General features: G+C 28.2%; 1 pseudogene; it reads left to right on the forward strand.

The window, feature by feature from the left end:
• Window positions 1-11,323: 11,323 nt before the first annotated feature.
• On the forward strand, window positions 11,324-12,859 carry LOC135958672 (actin-histidine N-methyltransferase-like; annotated as a pseudogene).
• The last annotated feature ends 7,837 nt before the right edge of the window (window positions 12,860-20,696 follow it).

Raw genomic sequence — 20,696 nt, forward strand, 5'->3', positions numbered from 1 at the left:
GTGGTTCTCCAGTCACTCGGGTTCATATAAGCTTTATTTCATGATTCTAGGTTCATTGGTGAAGAAATTACAAAAAGTACCATTCGAATAAAGAAAAAGTACCAAAAAGTCTCCCATAGAATTCTAACTCACTTAGGACCATGTATGCTTAATTTCATGTTTTTAAGTCCATTGCTATAGAAAATTAAAAAAAAGTACCATTAGAATAAACAAAAGGTACCATGAGGTATCCGTTTGAATTTTCAATCACTTAGGACCATATACGCTTAATTTCATATTTCTAGGTCCATTATATTATAGAAAATTCAAAAAGTACCATTAGAATATAGGAAAAGTACCAAAAAGCACCCACTTGTAGTTTCCCACTCACTCGGTTCCATATAAGCTTTATTTCATGTTTCTAGGTTCATTGGTGAAGAAATTGCAAAAAGTACCAATCGAATAAAGAAAAAGTACCTCAAAGTCTCCCCATAGAATTCTCACTTACTTAGGACCATATATGCTTAATTTCATGTTTCTAAGATCATTGTTATAGAAAATTCAAAAAGTACTATTAGAATAAACAAAAAGTACCAAAAAGTCTCCCCCTAGAATTCTCACTCACTTAGAACCATATATTCTTAACTTCATATTTCTATGTCCATTATTACAGAAAATTCAAAAAGTACCATTAGAATTTAGAAAAAGTACCAAAAAGCAGTCACTTGTAGATTCCCACTCACTCCGGTCTTAATTTCATGTTTTTAGGTTCATTGGTGAAGAAATTACAAAAAGTACCATTCGAATAAAGAAAAAGTACCAAAAAGTCTCCCCCTAGAATTCTCACTCACTTAGGACCATATATGCTTAATTTCATGTCTCTAAGTCTATTGTTAAAGAAAATTCAAAAAAGTACAATTAGAATATAGAAAACGTACCAAAAAACCCACACTTGTGGTTTCCCACTCACTCGGTTTATATATAAGCTTTATTTCATGTTTCTAGGTTCATTGGTGAAGAAATTACAAAAAGTACCAATCGAATAAAGAAAAAGTACCAAAAAGTCCCCCCTAGAATTCTCACTCACTTATGACCATATATACTTCATTTCATGTTTCTAAGTCCATAGTTATAGAAAATTCAAAAAAGTACCATTAGAATATAGAAAAAGTACCAAAAAACCCACACTTGTGGTTTGCCACTAACTCGGTTTATATATAAGCTTTATTTCATGTTTCTAGGTTCATTGGTGAAGAAATTACAAAAAGTACCATTCCAATAAAGAAAAAGTACCAAAAAGTCTCCCCCTAGAATTCTCACTCACTTAGGACCATATATGTTTAATTTCATGTTTCTAAGTCCATTATTATAGAAATTTCAAAAAAGTACCATTAGAAGAACAAAAAAGTACCTATAGTACAGTTCGCACATTTTGGTACCTAAATATTATCCCCTATTCCTAACACTAACTTCACTCAAATACATATCAGCTAACTTTAATCTCGATAACTGAAATAATTTAAAATGTTAAAAAAGTACCATTAGGAGAAAAGTACCAATTTCCCTTTTCTTACTTGAACACCCCTCAAGTTTGAAATTTAAAAATATTCCATTTTGCCAAAATTGTTTATGATACAGGCATGTATCAAAATATTAAAATCTGTGTTAATGTGCCCAAGAAAAAATATGTTTTAAAAAAAGTACCAAACTGTTTACCCGGATTTGGCCCAATATACACCTTGGCACTCGAGTTCCAAATAACACCCTGTTAGTTAATTTTTGTATGAATCCAGGAACCAACGTTAAAAAAATTATCAAAATTGGCTTAATAATTTCAAATATAATGTATTTTCCCGATTTTATCCCCTTTTTGGTACCTTTTTTATCCCCATTGAGGTGCTACAATTTCATTCAAATAAATTTCTGTAACGTGGTGGGAGCTCATAATAAAATATTCGTATGTCTATGTCAAATTATAGAAAAACATATTTTATGAAAAAGTACCAAAAATTAACACAATTTTTATCCCTTAAAGGTTCGAATTTCCAAAAAGTACCAAACTTATATTTTTTATTTTTTGTTAATTAAAGAATACGATTTAAAATTTGTTTCTATGTTTATTGGTTTAAAAGATACATAGGGTGCAAAAAAAGTACCAAAATACAGTTTTTACCCGTTTTCTCCCCTAAAAGTTTCGAATTTCCAAAAAGTACGAAACACCTGTCAGCTTATTTTTTAAATGGAGTAACATGCTATTTTAAGTTTTTTTGTATCTTTATTAGTTCTGAAGATATAAGGTTACCGAATTTACCCGTTTTTACCCTTTTTTACCCCCTAAACGTTCGAATTTCCAAAAATCCCTTCTTATCGGATCGTTTTGGGGAGGGAGGAACCCACAGTTAAAATTTCATGATTCTAGCTTCAGCCGTTTGGGCTGTGCGATGATGAATCAGTCAGTCAGTCAGTCAGTAACGTTACTCTTTTATATATATAGATAAACGAATATTAAATTATTTGCAAATGATAAGCCACAATTGTATTATTGGCAAACGAGTTGCCAAATTTGGGAAATATAAGAAAATATGGGATTCGAAATTTGTTACAATCAAATATTTGAGGTGTTGTCCTTTAAAATTTGTTAAAATTATTAAAATTACTTTAAAACTTATGTTGTTAACAGTGTTGCCAGTTTAGCCTTTTTGAGGCTAAATTTAGCCTTTTTATTTACTCTTTAGCCTCGAAATTTTGGTTTTAGCTTCGTGGCTTTTTTCTAGCCTTTTCTTAATTTCAAAATAGCCTTTTTTGAAATTAAAAAAGGCTAAAAATTTCAAGACTAAAGAGTAAATAAAAAGGCTAAATTTATATTTGTGAACCATTTTCATTTTAATTCATTACTGATTTTCATTTAGCTTTTCAACATACTCAAGAATTGTGCAGTATTAAAAGAACAAATAACAATTGCCAATATCAAGTGGTTCAAAATGAAATAGAGTATTTTATATCTGAAAGCTTAAATGTCTAGCAAATTCTCTTTCAAGACAAAATTGTTATTACACATTATATTCATCATTATATAATGGACAAGAGCCCCACAAACTCTTGAAGGCTTGTGATACTCGATGACGATCAATAGCCGTTAAACGTCTTGTGGATCTATGCTTCGAGTTAAAACCCATTTTGTTTTAATTTCGTCAAACCAGCAATTCTAAAAAGCCAAACTTTTAAGTAATTAATACACTGATTATAATTTGACGTACCATCTTTTTTTAAAACCAGTATTGCACAAAGTACAAAAGTAAATAAATCATTTGCTGTTTTATGATTTAAAATTCAAGGAATTTGATCCATTATCGTCGCCAATTGAAAATTGTTTAATGTTTTTGACACATTTTTCATACTAGTTTGATGAATGAGAGATAAAATAAAGAACGTTTTAATTAGTGAAGATTATTAAACTAATTGAGCAATTGCGACAAAGATTACCATATGAAAACTCTACGCAAAATCAATTTTTTTCCCGTTGATAATAAAGTAGTAAAACCAAAAAAAATATATTATGTCATATTGATAGTGAAAAATTAAAGTGCTAATAAAATTACGAAGCTTAAGGCTCAGGGGCAGAATATATTAAACTACAAATGGATAAATATAGAACCAACAATGTCCATTTTCTGACATGGTTAATCTAGTATTTAACTTTTTAGTACTTCCTTTAAGTAAAGCAGATGAATTTTATGAACATATTTTCTAATTTTTTATTTAAAAATAAATATAAACCAAAATTCTTAATTTATAATATTTTAGCTTTTTTTTGGCTTTTTTTCTAAAGCAGTTTAGCTTTTTCTGGCCTTTTTTTGAAGCCAATATAGCTTCTTTTTTCGCCAGCTCCTGTCAACACTGGTTGTTAAATTATGAGTTAAATTATTTATGTAACCTGATAATTAATATTAATCATACACATAGTATGTATTTTTATAATATTTTGTAAAACAATTGAATAGAAGATAACAAAGTGATTAATAAATAAGAAAATAACGTAGAATAGAATTAATTAAAACAAAAACAGAGTTTAGCAACCCATTTTTCTTGAAAACAATTAATTTTGTGAGATTTTTCATTAACAAGTTAACCCTTTTATTTTAGTTCTTACTTAAAATTGCAGTTTATTTTCTTCACTTAAACTCGTATACATATAAACATGTTTACACTATTTCAGCCCTTTCATCTCTCTTCCCTTGTTTATAAAACACCAACTTTAATTTTATTTTCCTATAAAATATGTCATCAAGGGAAACCCCACAATCATTTAAACTGCTTTTACATTAAACCCAAACACATACATTTAGATACAACCATGTATTTACCTACCCACCCAACCAAATAATCGAAACTATACAAAAGGGTATTATCCTCGTACAAATTTGTTTGTAAAATTAATTTTATGAATTATATTAAAAATACCGTATAATTTCCGACTATTTCTAGGGAAATAAATCCGAGATATTGTATAGAATTTTTAAAATTACAAATCTTTTGTAAAAGTAAACAAATTTCTATCGATTTTGATAATTCGTTAGTGATACCGATTTTGAATCAAGGTCACATACTGAGCAATGCATGAACATTTTTCGAAACATTTGCCATAGTCATTCTCGAATGTTTTTAAGAGATACGTTGGCATATATTTCGACGGTGACAGTATTTTCTTATGCTCTGTTCAGGTGGGTATAACTGTAAATATGTTGCCTTCATACGTTTGCTATTGCACAAATCTAATTGTTTACCATAGAAAATACGATTATTATAACACATTTATACTCGTACACAAATATTGGTTTTGAAATCCTATATGTATGAATATTTATTCCGGAGTATATTGAATCTTAAAGCCATAAAGTAAATTATAAATGGTGCAAGTGTTAGCTCAACTGTGATTATGAGTAGATGTGCAGTTGTGTGTATCAGTAAGTGTAAACAGGGTTATAAACAACTAACTTATATTGTAATTGCTTAAAGCATTTTGATAAACTAACCAAATAGCAATATAGACACACGATACACTCATACAGTCTTACCTAAATAAAAGCGTCGAGTGATGCCTTTTCTGCCGCCCAGTGTTAACACAAAAGAATCATACCTAAATATAAGTGCCAACGTTTTGTCAGAAAATACAAATATTTTCTTTACAACTTTAGTTTGTAGAATGAGTACAAAAAAAAAACAATAAAAAACGAAAAGGAAAAACAAAAAAATAACTAAAACTTAAATAACGTCTGTTTCATTTTCTTCTGCAGCCATGTTTACTACCTAATGCATTAAGAAAGTTAGATTTCTCAGCTCTACCGCTGCATTAGTTCGGTATGCTTCATACGAGTTCTATGGGCATGAAAATTTTTTACAAATAAACAACTCTCAGCACTCTTATTTAGGTATGGCAACAGTACAGTGCAGTATTTAACACAACATTGAATATAACTGCTTTAGCACACATATTTCAATACTCAGATAAATAAGAGTCTTTATAGTTAAGGAAATATTTATAAAGCTAGTAGATATTTGCTGAACATTTTATTAAGGTCAGCTTTATTTTAAACTCCTGCTACTTGTAATAAAATATTTTAATTTTATCATATCACAAATTATTTCCTTCACACTTTTTCCTTAAAATATATTCAGTCTTTATAAACACTATTTAAACATGTTCTCCTTGTAAAAAATAGATATTTTTATCACACTTGTACTTTGGCTGATAAACTCATTCTTCTTTTTTGACCTTCACCTTTGAAAAATTTAGCTTTTATGTAAACTTTTAATTATTTCCCTTGCTGTATGGTTGCTAATAGACATTCAGTGTGTTATTATTTTCAGATACTGTTTATTATTGACTTTGGTTCTAATAATGAAAACTTACATCGATTTCTGTAGCATTTCTGGTATTAAAAGTAGATAAACACAAACATTTACACTCAGATATGAAACCATATTCACCCACAAACATTTATATCAAACATATATATGCAGCTATTAAGGCAAAATGATACTGTCTTGTTTATATTACACTGAGTTACAAAAGAATCCGGACTAAAAAATCGATATAACATTTTTGCTATTATTTGTATACCCTTCACCATAAGTGACAATGGTATATATTAGTTTGTCATTCCGTTTGTAATTTCTGCATTTTTCATTTCCGATCCTATAAAGTATATATATTCTGGATCCTTATAGATAGCGGAGTCGATTAATCCATGTCCGTGTGTCTGTCTGTCTGTTGAAATCAATTTTCTGAATACCCCAGTTATCTTCGGGATCCAAATCTTCAATAATTATGTCAGACATGCTTTCGAGAAGTTTGCTATTTTAAATCAGCAAAATCGGTCCATAAATAACGGAGATATGAGCAAAAAACCGGGACAACCTCGATTTTTCACCTATTTTTGATCTATATCTGAATTACTAAGTCATAAATATAGACAATATGGAAGTTGAACCTACAATGGGTCAAAATCGGGAAAAATATTTTTTAACCCGAATTTTTTTTCATCAAAAAATTTTTTTTGTCATACATTTTTTCCAAAAAAAAAAAAATTTAAAAAATTTTTTTGAAAAATTTAAAAAAATTAAAAAAAAAATTTTTTTTAAAATTTGGAAAAAACTTTTTTTAAAAAAAATTAAAAAACAATTAAAAAAAAAAAAATTAAATTTTGTTTACCTAAAAATATTTAAAAACATTTATTTTAAAGTATAATTTGGTGAAGGGTATATAAGATTTGGCACAGACGAATATAGCTCTCTTACTTGTTTATTTTCTTTTTGTCAAATACATAAATTATTTCCATTGTTAAACTTGTATAAACAAACTTGCATATGACAAAACTAAATTTATTTATTATATTAATCGGTTCGCCGATTAGTCTTGGTCGGTTAACTGTTCGAATAATTTAAAACTGAGGATTTTCAAACAACAAATAAACCGATTATTAATCGAAATTTTTTTTTTTTTTTGCACCTAATATTGAAATATACAGCCCAATTATGAATAAAAATTCCGCGGGATATTTTTTCCTTTTTCAACATTGAATTGATTAGAAAAATAGGAAAAGGGAAAAAAACTGCCGCGGATTTTTTATTCATAATTGATTTTATTTCTTAAGTCGTGAATAATCCCTTCTAGCAACAGTTTTTTGATGTATAGTACGAAAATTGAAACTAAGGAATTTGGAAATTATCTTTTTTCTAGAATGTTCTATGCTGAACTTTGTCCTAATGAATCGGATGACGACATGGTGATAGACCAAATTGAAGACAGTACTGAAACGAGTATTTCATCAGAACTTAACGAAACTATTAAAGTATTCAAAATGTAAAAAAATTCAAAAAGGAAATCCAATGGTATGATGGAGGATTTTATATGCTTAGAAAAGGAACTGAGAAATTGGATATGCCTTACTTTCGATTTCTCCAGCATCTACAATCAGTGATAGAGTTTCAGGTCAAGTTTTATTAAATCTAAAAGGAAAGCATTTAAATTATATTCCTTTTTAAAAGATTATTTCAGAAGATGACCCTAAAATTCTTAGTAAACACACATGCAAATTTATTGTTTTGTTGAATTGTTATATTTATTTGTTTTTTATGTTTATGTTTAATTTAAAATTAAATAGAAATTATTCCGATGATATAATTTGAAATTAATCGATTATTAACCAATTAAATTTAAATCCTGATTAATTATTTGCTCGTTTAAACCAGAAACCCGATAAATTGAATACCCTGGGACGTACTGATGAGTTTTCATTTTATTTTCTCATCTTAAGGACTTTTTCTCTAAAGCCACATTTAAGATTTCTTTTATTTTTTTGTTACGAACTCCTCTAGTTAGTATCGCTTCATAGCAATAATCATATCAGTATCTTGTAGAAGTTGGTAATTTTCTGTATTTAATATTCTGTGAAACATATATGAAGTTTTACCATGTAATTAAATAGAAAAATATGCTTAAAAGAATGAAAACATTTAGAGTATGGAATAGATAGATTTTGGCTTCAAGAAAAATATTTATGAAAACTAGTTTCCATTCTTTTTCAAATCTGGCATGTTTCCACTATACTGCTGTTGTACTGTGTAGTAACAGTGCTGTGGTACTTAATACTCGTACTAATTGAAGTTCTAAGTGTTGTTTGAAGGTTGGTTGGTAGTTGAAATATGTGTGTAGTAGTAATATCTGCTCTTTTGTAATCACAAATTTAGTAAGTTTTAAAATTTTCTGCTCCCCTTTTCAAACTTTCTGCAAGAACATCTTCTTAGAGTAGACAGCTAAAAAAATACATTAAATAGGGTGAAAAATAAAAAATAATGTTCAAAAACAACGAAGCATAAAAAGAGGAAATTATATAATCAAATTTTCAAGCAATTTTGAGGGCAAATAACGTAAAGAAAAACGTACTTTTTTAGTTTGATATGGAAGGTTTTGGTTGTTGAATCTAAAATATTGCTTGAAAATAGTTTCATTCTTGATTCTATAAAATTACTTAATATTTATATGAATATTTTAGGGACATATTACAAAAAATCTAAAATTTGTCTTACGGGAAGTATGATTAATATTAATTCAGAGGTTAGGTGACAAAATTGTCTATAACTTTGCTAATTTTAGAGAAATATCTATGAATGGAGATGGAAATAAAATATGATAAAGCAGGCTATAATTATTATTTTAACATATAATATATATTGTATCTAAAAAGTCTTAATTTGACTTATAATATTAAAATTTTAACAAAAATAAATTTTGTGAAAAAAATGTTTAATTGTTCTTCTCCAAAATTATGTTTTTACATTATAAGGCAACTAGTTCTGTTTATTTCTTGTAAATATGTTAAACTTAATAATTATTGTAAAATACACTTAAATTTAAAGCATTTTTGTTACTTTAAAAAATCATTGTGCCTTTTTTCTACTCGGTATTTTTGTTTCTGTTTGTTTTTTTGTTTCTCTTTTTGTCCATTATTATTTTCATTTATTTTTCTATTTTTTTTTCTGTTAGTGCCCTGTTGTTTTTAATAAATATTTATTCCATTTTATTTGTAAATCTACATATATTTTTTAAAGTTTAATTATATCTGATGTCTGCTACAGTCATTCAATTCACACTTAGCTGTTTTTCTCTTCGCTGACAGTTCGCCATTTATGGCAAATGTTTTCAGTTCATCATCTAGTGCTTGTTTGTATCACTGCTGCTACTTCAGTTAGAAGCAGTGACTGGAAATTGTAGTGATTAAATTTTGTTAGATTTGAAATTAATTAAGTTTATAGTTTTTTTTTAGAAAAAGTGACAAAATGTGCAAGTTCAAAATGGTGGAAAATAAAGGACACAATTTGAGTATCTAAAAGAGTGGTTAAAGAAAGTTTTAATAGCTTCAAGATGAATACTTTTACGAAAGAAGATTATTTTGTGTTTTATAAATGCAGACCTTAAATGTATAATTTTAATAGAAGATTGTGGAAATATGAACAGGTAATATGACAGATCTCTAAAGTATAATTCCTAATTTTCCTTTTAATATAATTTATAGATTTCTACACCCTATTAATTTTCTCACAGCCTTTATTTTTAGCCATCGAATAAAATACTTTTCAAGCTTTAAGTTGTGATTTTCTTTAGAAATTTTATTATTCGTTCTAAATGTTTTAACAAATTATTTTCGTTGTTGAAAATTTTGTTTTATTTTTAGGTTTATTTCCTTATTGTCTTAAGAAAATTAATTTAACTCTACAGCCTATTAAAATGTATATATGCAGATGCCTTATTTATAAAGAAAAGTTTTCTTAAAATCCATAAAGTAAAGTTTTTCTTTCAAAGACTTTCTATGGAGCTGTTAGGAAAGTAAAGAAATATTCGAATTGATAATAATGCGAGTAACAAATGCGAGGATTATAATCATTTGTATATCCTCATCTTTAAAAACTGACCTGGTATGAACTAAATCCTCCTTCGTTCTCTAGTTTATTTTGTTACTGTTATATAAAACCATTCTTTAGTTTAATTATTTTCTTATTTTTAACCAGTTTGGTAACCGATTAATCGCTTTCCAAGATGATTACAACTCTTCTACAAAAGTATTAAATTTCCCTCTGTGTGTCACTTTTATGTTTATTTTTCCTTCTTAAACAAAATCTTATTTGCCTACACATAATTGCAAATATTTTCAGCGTAATTTAGTTTCAGCTCTAAGCACAAACATTTGCTTTTCTTAATGGCTTGAAATGTGTTCTTGAATAATAGGCAAAGTTAATGTTTTTAATTGTTTTAAAATATTTTTCTTTCCGCTTCAATTCAAAAAATTTCATCATATTTTCTTAAAACAAGTCAGCTATTTCCAGCAGAATTTTGTTGTTGTCTGAAAAGATTCTCGCAGTAGAAGAATTTAAAGACAACAAACAAAACCTTGAGTTTTTGTTTTCTTATAATAATTTAGAGTAATACAATATGAAATCTTAAGAAAAATTTAAGTGACCTACATTTAAGGTAAACATACAGGAAACTATGCATTCTTGAATGAATGTAGGAAAAGAAATAAGCAAAAAAACATGAGTATGGAAAATTCTAAAGCATATTTGGAAAATATAGGAAATTCAATTTTAAGCTTTTAGCTTAAATTTATTTTAAGATAATTATAGCTGGATATTTTAGAATTTATTTCCCTTTTCAAAAATACAATTTTGATGAAAATGTAAATAGTTATGAGCAATTATCCCTCTTGACCTCTGAATTAATATTAATCATACGTACAGTAGGACAATTTTTAGAATGTATCATTACAACCCTGCAAAATAATTGAAGTTGTACAAGAAGAATGTATATTTTCATGACTTCTTTAGTACTTATTTACATAATCCACAGAAACACTATAAGAAAGATTAACTTGTCTTTGATAAATTATTTTATTTTAGGAGAAAGTCTATGGAGTAAGAGGTTTGCTAATGATGATTTTATCATCATTTTGTGGTTTAAAAGATTAAAACTTTAATAGACAGTCTATGTTTTTTTCTGTGGCTTTTTTTAACTGAAACTTAACGATATTTGACTGTTGGCTTAGTGTTACAAAAAAAAAGGGAAAAGGCGGCAAATGCTTCAGCAATCTAGGAAATAGACAAGATAATAATAATGTTGCTGCTGTTGCTTTTAGAGTTTTGGGTTGGAAATTGTCTTTTGGTTTAAAGCCGTTTTCATATATAGACCAAGCAACTTTGATGGTGTTTAGCTATTTTTAAACATTTGTTGTGGTTGTGTTAAGCAAGTTCTTAACTTTTAGTGTTTTTAATATTTGATGAGAAGACCATGATGGTAATGGTAAATGACGAACATGATGATGCTGTTGGAAAAAACAAATCTACCAATTCATGTGTAAAAACATTAAAATTAACACATAGTTTTAGGCTTTGTGTAAATAAAACAAGTTTCTACTAAACAAAAGTTGTACGTATACTTTGTTATACTATTTCTAAAACCCAAAAATACCCCCATGCAGTTTCAACTCAACTCTCATTTTGTTTTTATTTCTCCTTACATAGCAATTAATTTTAAATTGCCAAACTTTGTTTTATATCAAAATAGGTTTTATTTTGTTAGTTCTACTATGAATAAATTTGGTTATTTTTATATTTTATACAGATAGACCGTTTATACTGTTATGGCTTGTGAAAACCCTTGAAGGGTGAAGATAAGCCCTCTACTATTCCTGCCTTAATACCCTTCTGGGACATGGCCAATCATCGTAATGGCACCACTTCGTCTTTCTTCAATGTGGAGACCCAAGAAATGGAGATCAAAGGAGGACTTTAAGCAGGGAGAACATGTTTTCATACATTATATAATAAGTGACTAAGTTTTATTTGATAAAAATGATTTTTTCTGTGTGAAAGTAGCTATTTTAGCTATAAGGGAGTTTCACATAAAGGATTTTTTTAAAAAACAACTTTTTTTCATTCATTTCAATTAATTAATTTCTTTGTCTCTTTTTCAGTTTCATCAATGCTCAAAATCCTAAAGAGAGTGTGACCATTAAACTGGGCTTACGTTCGTCAGATGCTCTATTCGAGAAACTCAATCATCTTTTGCAACTGCTCAACGTACCAAACACAGAAAAAAATACATTTCAATTCAAACATTTATCCCATATTGAACTGGTTTCAATTATTTCATAATTAAATCAAGTATTCATTTGCTCAAAAACAAAATTTCTTGATATTTTCTATTGAATTTTGAGTTTTGAATTTGATTTTTTTTTTTTTACAATTGAATATACAATTTTCGTTATTGGTTGAATTTCAAATACAAAAATTATTGAATAGATAATTTTCGTAATTGAAACACAAAAAATAACAAAAATATGTTTTCAATTACTTGATTTAATTATGAAATAATTGAAACCAGTTCAATATGTGACAAATGTTTGAATTGAAACGGTTTAAGAAATAGTTTTTTTCTGTGAAAGACTAGTGAATTGAAAGTTCTACATCCACACGAGCACATTTCCTCAGAACTTTTAGGTTTCCTATGCGTCTTCAATTTGAACGAAGAACAATTGGATCACTGGATAACGTCTGAGCTTTCCATGGACCTGCTGCATATTGATTATGCTTTAGAAACTGAATTGGAGTCGAAAACCTGGCAGTGTTTGCAGATAAGCCTTATGCTACTATTGAGAGTCTTCTTCACCACCCTGGAAAATGATGAAAAGCTATTTGAGGGGGACTGAAAAAGGGTGAAATAAAGCCAACAAGGATCTATATACAGATGATATTGGAGTATCGTATACTGAAGAAACTTATATTGACTGCTGCTTTGGATTATGCCATACAAAGGACAAAAGCCTAAGGAGCAACAGCCACTTTTAACAAGATAAACAAGATGACAAAATAACAAAGGAATATAAAACCAAATAACCAACAATAACAACTACACAACCGCAATGCAACAAAGTGAAAATACAGCAACCGAAACAATAGCTCACAAACGCAACTGAGAGTGAGTGTATAAGAGAATTATCAAAGAGACAAAGTCTTCTTAAGAATACTTTTTTTTGTGACAGTTGTATAGTTTTATCTCTATGTTTTCTGTGAATTATTTTATTTTATTTTTACTTAAAAAGAACATTGTAAAGTGGCCATTATATCTGTAGTTCTTCTCCAGGGCTTTATAAAAAGTTCTGTTGCTACTTATGAGATATATTCAGCGCTTTAATTCTTAAATTAAAATTTCAGAAGTATTTGAATTTTTTTCTTAAAAGTATTTCATTATATAATTGCAGTTAATTTATATTTGAGTGTCATGAATAACTAAGTTTTATTATTTTTAATTTTTTTATTACTTTATATGTGTTTAATTTAGAGTTTATCTTTAGTTGAAGAATATGAAGATAAGAATTAAATGCTTGTATTTCTAACCAAAATTATTTAAAGTTTATAAATAAAAAGATTTTTTTATGTTTAAAGATAAATTATTTTTAAATCAACACTTGCAAAATCATTGGGAGATACTACTCAAGCATCAATTTCAAAACGTTTGTGAGCAGTAGGAAATTGAAAGGCGATTTTGTATGCATGAAAGCTATAAAAGAAAATCATTACTTGCGATGAAAAATGGATCCATTTCAATAACCTGAAGCGTAATAGATCGTATGTGAAGCCCGGCCAATCAGCCGAATCGACACCAAAGCTCTGTATTTGGTGCCAGCTGCTGAAATATGGCCAGACCATCACAGAGAACCTGTACCGAATACAACTGATTCGTTTGAAGCGAATCCGATTATTTATTTACAGAATCCAAGCCAATAGAATCGGTTGCAATTATACTACTCACATAATTAGGCTAGGGATTTAAACGACTTAGGTCGGGTTTTTTACTTGAAGAGCAAATGCCAGTTGATAAACAGATTAGTTAAACTAAAAATAAATCTTATCTAAAGATAATCCAATTGATGTTTTGGGTCTAGATTAAAATTCGTAGCATTGCCATATACAACTTCAGAAAATTGTCATAATTTGTTATGAAAATAGTGAGTAATTTACAAAGAATATTGTAGGTAGTTGACTGTATCTGTTGAGAAAATAAATTGAAAAAATTCCGAAAATCACATTAAAACAAAAAATCTATACAAGTAATGTATTTTAAAGTATCTTAAATATTCCTTAGCTCTGGAATGATCCATTATATTTGTTTATCAGTTGTTATTGCATATCAAATAAAACAAAATAATCGACGACCCAAATTCAACATACATAGATTAAACTTAATTCAATATCCAATCTTGAAGTCAAAAATCCGCCCTTAATGACATAGACCTATAATTATTGAATAAATTTAGACTCTGCACTTAAGAAGAACTAATAACATATTTATATGATTTCTAATTGCTTTAAATTGCTGCAAAAAAGGATACTAATGTTTCATTTGCCAATATTTGACAGGAAATAGTGTAAACGGAAATAGATGTGTGTTGTTGAAAATGAAAACCTGGAAAAAATTACTATCAGTATGTATGTGTGTATTTTGGCAATGTTTCCAAATTGTAAAATTAATTTTTTCTCTTTTTTTTGAAAGATCAAGAATGCAGTTGAAGTTGTTGTGCCTGTCAATGCAGTTGACATGCATGCAATTGCATGCATATTGGTTAAAAACATATATAAAACATTTGTAAGGCATGTTTTTATTAAAATGTTAAAATTATTGTTACTGAAAATGAAATTGATATCGTCGTTTTGTAGACAGCAAACATTTGACATATTTGTACGCGATTGTGGTTACAAAATTGCAGCAAAAACAGATACGTAATTTATTTTGAGTTAAGGACATTTTTAATTTTAGACAATCTCGTTCTTTTGAAGAACTAAAACTTAAGATACGATATCTACAAGAATTTAAATATAACGGTTTCTTACTGCTCGTTTCAAAATGCATAATGTTTCACAACATTTCTATTTCTAGCGACAATATTGTTTACCGACCTATTAACAGCAGCTAACATAACTGTGGACATTATTAACATGCCTGCGGATATTGTTAACATTGCTACATTGAATAAAATCTTTGAGTTGATCATTGCAGAAATGGAACATTCACGAAGCATCGATAGATGATTCTGTAAACATCTAGAATTAAATGCAGTGTATATATGATGAAAGCAAGAACATCAGTTAGTCTAATTTGAAACATCGTTAAGTAAAGATAAATTAACTGCCGTACAGTGTGCTGTATATGTTGTGAATTATAAATATGTGTGTGTAAACACACATAGACTATTTAAACTCTTATTGTGTACATTTGAATAAGTTAAGAGTTGTTACAAATTTTAAATTACTAAACTGCTTTTATTTTACCCTTCACCTTCGTGAGAAGGTTATATATGAGTTTGTCATTCCGTTTGTAATTTCCACAGAATAATTTTCTGGATCCTTACAAACAGCGTAGTCGGTTAAGCCATGTCCGCCTGTCCGTCTGTCTGTTGAAATCAAATTTCTGGAGACCCCAGATCTCTTCGGGATTCAAATCTTCAATAATTCTGTCAGACATGCTTTCGAGAAGTTTTCTATTTAAATAACTAATGTAGGACTGTTGCGATAAAATTTCTTAAAAGTACTGTAGACGAGGTGTTGCAAGACGTGTTAGCATTCACGATATCATGTCACAGATTTTTGAAAGATATGTCAAAATTGTACAATGTTATTACATGTGATAGATCTCGTTCAATATTTATCTGTAAATATGTATATTTATTTTATCTAAGAATTTATTTTTACAAATTTATTTCTTATAGAATGTTTTATTTATTTACTTGTTAAGGATGTTTGAAATAAATTTTTGTTATTTTTGTTTCGTTTTTTTCTGCTCACCATAGTCTATTTTTGCCTCAGAATTTATATTTCAGCGCAAATGTGTCAAATTTATATCCAAAATTTATTAAGTTTTAAAAGCATTTTCATGTGAAGATATCGTTCGTTGTCTTTTAACTGAATTTAGGCCAATAACAAAATTTTAGATACTTATACATATTTATACATATCATGGAGGCTGTTGTTGATGTGTCATTTGTTGGGTTGATATAAATTCGATGATAGGACGAATATTGTTGGTACGAATCATGTATATAGTGGACTTTTGAGAAATGAAAAGTTTTTAGCTAAACATGGTACAAGTCTATCAGAAAGAGCAACAATATATTATTACATTTCTACCTTTTAAAAACGGTGGTTTATTTCATTTAATTAAAAAGGATTCTATTAAATTGCAAATAAAAGCCCCAAGTAGTTTACAAATTTTAACAACTCTTTATTTATTTAAATTTACACAACAATTTAAATCTAAAAACACACTTTATAATTAACAAGAATACACTGATAATACAGTTGATGTTTACTCTAACAAATGCTACGGTATACTGTCTTCTCAGCAACTAGCTGCTACTATTTCTATACACTGTGCCGTCTAGTAGTTTCATGTATTATTTAACGGACAAAACTAGTTCTATTTCCACAATGACTTAGTGTTAATGTTAGCAGCTTTAGCAGTTAATGTTGTCTTACAATATTAATAACAGCATGTTGTTAACATTGTTGATAAGTAGAAGTTTCTACTCATGGAAATGTTTCTAAACATGATAAATGTTGAAGCCGTTACAGACCGTTAAATTTAAATTGATATCATTTTTGAATAAAATTAACTTTAATAAGCTTTAGAAAAATGACTCAAGAATTTCAGAATGATTTCGATAGAATTAAAGACTTATTCCAATTGATTTAAATTTTAAATTTCTAAGTCGTGTTTTCAATTTCTAATTTGGGGAGTTTTTTTTTAAAAAAATTTCATTGAAATTGAATTTTGAAGGTTTTAAATATTTGTGAATAGCCCTATTATGTTTTCCTTTTTTATTTTTGATAGGGAAACAAACAGAGTTAAGAGCGTGTGTGTGAGGATGTGTTATTTTGTGCCATTTTCCTCCAACAACACGTTTATTTAAACATTGAAAATACTTTAACGGTCGTTTGTCTTAAATAAATGTGTAGTAATGTTGGTATTCTCTTCATTAAATATGTTAAGTTATTTTTGCAGTTGTTATTTTTTGTTCCACAAAATAAGTTTAAAAAAGAATATAAAAAATATTAAATATAAGGCAAACAATACGAAATGTAGACCTTTTTATTTCTTTATTAAATCAAGATTAAAATAAACAGAAACTGGTTTTATTTTTGAAGGAACTTTGTTAAAGGAACAAGTAAAAATCTTTAATACCCTTCACCAAAGTACAAAAAAGGTACTTTCAGAAAAACATTGAAATGAGTTTTTGGTGAAAACAAAATTTTTTTGTGAAAAAAATGTTTAAGAAAAATGGATTAAAAAATCTAAGTTGTCGAGGTCTTTGCTTATATCTCAGCCGTTTTTTGGACGATTTGCGCAATTCTAAATAGTAACTGAACCAGGACTATACCCGATATATCTGAGTATCAATCCTATTTGCAAGTTATTTGGGTGCTTCAGAAAGTTCATTTCAACAGATTATGAAGGGTATAATTACAATGAAGTAATAGAATAGAAAACAAGTAAGAAAGTATGGTCAGTCAAGCCCGACCATATAATACCCTACACTAAGTAAAAGAGCAAAAACATTTTTCTTTTAAAATTTCAATAATTTATATTTTTGAGTGATTTTCTGAAGTGGGCCTTATATGGGGGCTATGACCAATTATGGACCGATCACCATGAAATTAGGTCGTGTGATTTATGTCTATATTAAAGTTAACTATGTTGAAGTTTGTGTATATACCGACATTTTTAAGAGATTTATGCACGTTAAAATGATTTTCGGAAGCGGGTCTATATGGGAGCTATGACTAATTATGGACCGATCGTAACAAAATTTGGTGACATGAGTTGTGTATATATAAAACGTATTTGGAGAGCAATTTGTGGAGATACATTTATAAGTTAAACATTGATGACCGATTAAGTCCAATTTCGGAAGGACATTTGTATGGGGGCTATGTAAAATAATGTACCGATTTCAGCCAGTTTCAACAGGCTTTGTCTCTGGACCGAAAAAATAATATGTACCAAATTTTATCAAAATATCTTCAAAATTGCGACCTGTACTCTGCGCACAAGGATTACATGGATAGCCAGCCAACCAGACGGACGGACGGACGGACGGACGGACGGACGGACGGACATCGGTATACTTTTAGATGGGTGTTAGACTAAGGGTCTAATTTTATAAAACGAAACGACAAACGTTAACAAAATTTTGTATGAAAAATATTCAAGTTTCAAACCCTTTTCACAATATTCTTCATACAAATTGCTTTCGCTTACAAACGTTTCGTTTTACAAAATGATACCCTAATATTTTTGGGCGTTACAAACATCTGCACAAACGCATTATACCCTCCCCACTATGGTGGTGTAGGGTATAAAAATCCTTAACTCACAGAATATATTTTCAATTCGAAACATAAAAATATTAAAAATATTGATAATTTCCTTCGTCTTTGTATTATTTTAGATTTTATAGACTAATTTAAAACCAGTAATGTTGTTATTTATTTATTAATTATTCAATATAAGTAATAACAAAAAATGTTTGTCTTGTTTATCAGCTCATTTAATATTTTTTTGGCGATTCTGTTATTTTGGCTGCTGTTAGTTTATAAATGTGTTCTCTAATGATTTCAACTTCCGGTCTCTAGCTACAAAACAAAACAGATAAAATAAATTAGTTTTTGTTGATATTGCAGCTGGCAGGATGCCAAAAATCAACAACACAAAAGTGATAAAAAAAACTAAATTTTCAAATGTGGTCATTGACATTTTTTGGTAAGATGAAACGAAAACTGAAAAAATAATAATGGAAAAATTGTTGAAAATGAAGAATATTTAATTGGTTTTAATAAGTAGTAAAGAAGTTAAAATAAAGAAAATTAGTTTTTTGATAAAATATGTAAAAGTGTTAATTAAAGATATTTTATATAAATAAGTTGTCCGAATGACATATTTGCTTTAAGCAAGTTATAACCTATTTTCTTGGCTTTCAGTTAGTTCTAAAATAATTGAAATCTGTTAAGAATTGCTTAACTTTAAGTAAACTTTCAAATATAACCTATAAATTAATATTAATCATACGTATCCAATGAAAAAATTTAAAAATCAAGATTGATGTGTCAAATAGTGATAATTCAATGGAAATCAAATTTGTTTGTATTTCTCTGTAAAAGTTTAGTCAAAGTGCTTAATCTAAAATTTTATTTTTCAGTCGCAAAAAAACATTGGAAAATATTGTTACGAAATTGTACTTGAATTCAAATATAACGATTTTAAGGGCTGATTTAAAAGTAGCATAATGCTTTCAAATAACAGTGCTGTAATGGCAGACTGTAACATATCTGTGCGTATTGTTAAATAAAAGCTTTCGGTTGATTTGATCGTAAGTTGGCAACGCTGTATTCGAATATTCAGTTAAAGAACATTGTAGAAAGTACACCACAGATGGCGTATAATCTAGAATATTCGAACTTTGACAGTTAAAGAGCTTTCTATATGGTAATGCAGTATTATAAATGGTGGCAGAGGTTGCAGCCGTGAGTGAGTTGATCAGTGACTCTTTTCGAATAAACATCATCTGAGTGCCTTGTGTTTTTTTCAAGTAAATTCGTGTACATTATAAATTGTGTCTGTAATTCTGAGAATTTATAAACCTGTATAAAAAACATTGAGTGGCTATTTAATTCTGTGGTTGTTACAATTTTTAAACTACTAAACGGCTTTTATTTGCAATCAAAAGTATCCGGTTTATTTAAAGGAAATAAACCAGCGTTTTGAAAAGGTTAAAACGTAACAATATAATGAAAAATTATTTTTAAACAGTTTTACTATTACATAGTTTTCTCTATTCTCCTTATTTATATATCACGATTACAGCTTAATGTATAAGCTTTTATTTCCATTTATTTAATAAAGTTTCTAACATAACCTCTTAATTAATATTAATCATACGTATCCGTTAAAAATATTCAAAAGCTGGATTTTTGTTATTTGTAGAGATAATTTGATGGAAATCAAATTATTTAGTATTTTTCTGTTTAAGTTTGTTTAATGTGTTTTATTTATTTAAAAATTGTATAATTATTTGTTGAAGCTTTATTGAATTTGCTTGTACTTTGTTCAATTCCTATTATTTATTTTGTCATTTATGTTGTTTTTATTTAAAGCATGCTTTCATATTTATTGAACTTTTATGTTTTTGATCCATTTATTTTCAAAAACTGAACCTACGTTTTTCTGTTAACGGATTGTTAACCTTTTTTATGTGTGTTATAAACACAAATTTAAATAAATATGCAACAAAATGGGGCTAAAACACATTCGCAGGATTAAAAAACAGGCATTCATATCAACGTGAACATGAGTGCTGATACTGAATTGTTAAAAATTGTAAATAAACTATTGAAGTGGTTTTTATTTTAGTTATTTAATCGTATAAAATATATACAAGTACGTACTCGAAATATAAATATTCAATAAAAGTTTTTAAATACTACATCAAACACTTGTCAGTATTTATAGAATATTATTCGGAAGTTCAACGAAATTTTTTACAAAAAGCTCTCTAGAAGATTTTTATTACAGATATCCCAAACATGGTTATATTAAGATATCACTTACATTT

Source organism: Calliphora vicina, chromosome 4 (assembly GCF_958450345.1).
Source record: "Calliphora vicina chromosome 4, idCalVici1.1, whole genome shotgun sequence".
In the NCBI taxonomy this organism is placed as follows: Eukaryota; Metazoa; Arthropoda; class Insecta; order Diptera; family Calliphoridae; genus Calliphora; species Calliphora vicina.